At 42.1% G+C, this 4022-nt stretch overlaps 1 long non-coding RNA gene across 1 annotated transcript; it reads right to left on the reverse strand.

Moving 5' to 3' along the window:
- Positions 1–1444: 1444 nt before the first annotated feature.
- Positions 1445–2819, reverse strand: LOC112900234. The gene is made up of 2 exons (XR_003230163.1): positions 2057–2819; positions 1445–1943 (listed from the first exon to the last, which is right to left on the reverse strand). It is a non-coding gene; the product is annotated as an uncharacterized LOC112900234 (long non-coding RNA).
- Between the last annotated feature and the right edge of the window lie 1203 nt (positions 2820–4022).

Consider the following 4022-nt stretch of genomic DNA (forward strand, 5'->3'; position numbering starts at 1 on the left):
TGTTGGTTCTTTGCCTATTTAGGTATCCCTGCCCTCCTTTATATATCCCAGGGGACGGGGTTCCTAGTAGGATTATAAGGTAAGGGTCTTAGTATGATTACAAAGTATGAGTCCCAATAGGATTACAGTGCAATTCTAGTAGGAATCAGACTTCTTTTTCCTCACGTGTAGCTTCTTTGCGGTATCCAGAGGATCTATCCTTGATAAAAATAAAAATGTATTTTCAATAAATATATAAATATTTTTAATTAATATATAATAAAAATTTTAAAAGTAATTTACTCATAATAGATAAAACAAGAATTTATAACTTTACTGTAAAAATTAATAACATTGGTTATGGAAAATAAATATAACTTTTTAAATAGTTCTATAAAAACGGATACGGATAGCGTCGGATATTGTCGAATACGGATGTGGAATTGGATCGTGAAAAACAATGGAAATTGGTTTTGGATGTATTTATTTTACTACCACATTAAATTTGAATACGGATACGGATATCCATATTGATGTTTAAGCGGATATGGATATGGGATATTTCGGATATCCGCATTCACATTCCGATCCCTACCCCCGAGGTGATAGATTGTAGGTGAGGTGTCGCTGAGATCAGAAACTCGAAGGTGTAAGGCACATAAAGATTTAGATAGGTTCGGGCCGCAAGGAGCCTAAGTGGTTTGTATTGCCTTAGATGATTGTATGTCGGAGGGAGTCCCTGTCCGCTATTATATAGTTTGGAGGGATATTGTTACATATATTCTATCCAGATACGAGCTTAGGGGTCCTACCCGAGTCCTACTCAGGTAGTTTCCTTCTATTCCGAGTAGCTTATAAGAGATATAAGATATGAGACATGCCCCATTCCTTATTCTAGAATATTCATGCCATATGCGCAGATCGTGGCCCCAGGTCTGCCAAGTCCCTGAGCTCTTCGTAGCTGAGTACTGTAGCCTTCCGAGTACTTCTGAAAATCTCTTCGAGTTCTTCTGAAGCTCCATCTTGAAGGTGTCTTTCGAGTACTTTCTTGGCTGTCTCGAGGCTGTGAGGTGCTCGTACCCCGAGTAGTGTTCTTTTATATAGGATGTGATGAAAATCGCACTTCATATGGAGTAGTCCCCAAGTCTTATGTTGAATTGAAGAATCAGGATAATGGTCAAATTAGTCTTGAGTCTTCCAGTCTTTATCTTCCAAAATTTGAAAAATAAGCCATTGATGACACGTGTCCAGTAGTCTCCCGAGTCTTGAATCCAAATCCAAAGTTTTATTTTATCGAAATAAGTCATATATGCTTTGTATGATATTGTTTCTCCGTAGACTATTCAACACAATTAATTGCCACTTGCTTGTGTTTCTGTCCATAAAGGCTGGCCCAAAATGTAGGCACGTTTTTCTAGCCTCCGATATCAAGCTCAAGTCGTATCTCCCTCTACACAATGGTACAACTTTATCCCATCTCTTTTTTAACTATGCATGATGAAGTGCATAATACAAATGCAATGCGCTGGAATTAACAACCTATATCATCGTCCAACCTCCTCCTCATTAGGCTATAACCAATCCGGCGTGTGCGTGTTCGACCTTTGTAATAAGACCGTTTCACCACGCGTAGCAATCCGATTCTTTGTAATAGCTAAACCTACACGTTTGGCTCCTCATTCCTCAATTAGTCTCCACCAACATTAGCCGCTTGGTCTGGCCGCCACCGTTGCTGCATGAGTAAATACAAACTGTCAATCAGAACCGCTCAAAATTAACACTACTAGCAAGGAACAACTCTGGAACCAATAAATTCAAGAGGTTAGATAAATTTGACAGGTCCAAATAACAGTTGACGAGGCCTGGAACGCCAATCCCATGCGGAAGATAACAGGTAGCACTAACAGCGCACAAAAGCAATGAAACCGCACCACATTGATTTCTCCAATCTTCATCTTGGGAATCTGTGAAGAAAACAGCAGCAATGGTTAGCTTGCACCTAGCAATAAGAAGGTAACATCTAACATCTAAAAGTGTAAAACAGAGCCATGACTTGCTGGCAAGTGTAAGCCATAACTATTTTTGTTCTTGAAAATCATCACCCCTAATTTCCCCCCCGAAAACCATCACTCCTACTTCTGAAAAAAGAATAATTAACATGTGAAAATTGGGGCTTCAGCTCCACAACAAAAAAAAGGATGTGAATAACAAAGCTACAAAGTTGTAGAAACTGACGCTGATAGTTTGAATCAAGTTTCCATGTAAATATAGGCAGACGAAGGACAGTGGAGGAGAAGTACTACATCCACCCTTTAATATTTGACGTTGGTTAGTACAAAATTGAAGTAAACCAACTTCAAATATTTGAGATGGGAGGGTGTACTTGGTGTGGTAAAGAGTGAAAGAAGCAATCTTATATATGAACAGGAACACACATATGTGCAAGAAGTGAAGGGCAGGGATGGGAGTAGACTAACTAGCCCAAGGCACACAACAGGGAGGGCCGTAGAAGGCAATGGAAGGATGGTGGAAAACTGGCAGCAAAGCAGAAGAGTTAGATCCAGGAAAAACAAATCAGACAAGGATGGGAACCAGAAGGTACCAGTTAGCTCGATTTTTCTGTATTATTAGTAGGTGAAAGTGTTCGACTCGTGGAGACAGAGCAACCAAAGGATAGACAGGACCAAAGCTATGAGATATACAGCACGGGGTAGGTATGGATAAACACAGAAAGGCTATGGAGACATAGATCTAGCAAGAAACTATGTGGTGAAACAGCACACTGTTTATCCAGAAGCTGTGCTCCAAGACAGCAGGCAGACAATCCTTCCTGGCTGATTTTTTGTGGTCCATACGAATCATAATTTCAGAAAATAGGCTGCAAATCATTTGCAGCTGCAGAAGAAAAGATTTGGTTCAGGCAAGCAGGATGACGTCGGGATGAGAGCTAAACAAATAGAAGATTAAGATCTAAGGTACATCTTTCATGGTGGTTGATACATAATACAAAATCCTGTTGGTGCTATGCCTCAGAGGCAATCATGCGTGGGCCGGATATTAATCCGAGGAGGATTAGAACCCTAATGGGCTTCCAGCATGAAAGCCCATTAAGTGGGGTCTATATAATGAGGGTCGGGGCTGTGGGCAGCCAACACTCTTGCGCCACAAACCCTAGCTGCCGTCGCCCCTCTTCTCCACACAACCCTAGACGATCGCGCGGTGCTAGCACACTGGTGACTGGCGTTCCCGCCCCGTACATGTGGACTTCGAGGAGGTGCTGCTGCGTTGCTGTGGTGCTGATCGGCGGGACAAGGAGGAGGAGCTGCGAGCCATGATCTGCTTCCTCTTCACCGACGCACGACTACATTGGGGCGAGCTACCCCAACTCTACTTCCGCTATGCTGCGCGTCTAGTGGTAATGATCCATGATCATCCGCTTATATAAGATCCTTGTTGAATGCGGTAGCTAGCATAGCGTCCCCGTTTCCCATCAGTGGTACCAGAGTGATCATGTTTAGCCTTTGGTCTGTATGCGCATATAGAGATATGCTTTGCTTAGGGTTTTGCAATCTGTTCATATGCGATGTATAGATTGATGCATGGTGTGGGATCAGTACGAGTTGATAGCATCACGATGAATATAGATTAGTTTGTGTTCTTTATCTACTGTGCGCACGACATGCCTGTACCGGCTGGAATCACCATTTGGGCTAATTGTGCAAACGAGAAGAGATTGAATCGGCATATCTAAGTCATGTGTTGTGGTCTTCTCTGATGTACCTGTCGCGATGGTCAATATGATTGATCTAGTGAAAATAAGGGACAATATGAATGACCCTGAATCGGCTTGATTGGATCAATCCGATGAGATTTTCGTAGCGATTCTATAGATACAATCTATGATTTCCCGAAGAGCTTTCAGGGCGTTACCCTAAGACCCGAGGTTACAATCTATTGATAGCGGCCTCTTCATACCCCTATAGTAGAATGTGTATTGCGCCTAACTCGTTTTTGCAGGGTATGATGTGAATACGTACTCCATG

The sequence above is a fragment of the Panicum hallii genome, chromosome 7 (assembly GCF_002211085.1).
Source record: "Panicum hallii strain FIL2 chromosome 7, PHallii_v3.1, whole genome shotgun sequence".
In the NCBI taxonomy this organism is placed as follows: Eukaryota; Viridiplantae; Streptophyta; class Magnoliopsida; order Poales; family Poaceae; genus Panicum; species Panicum hallii.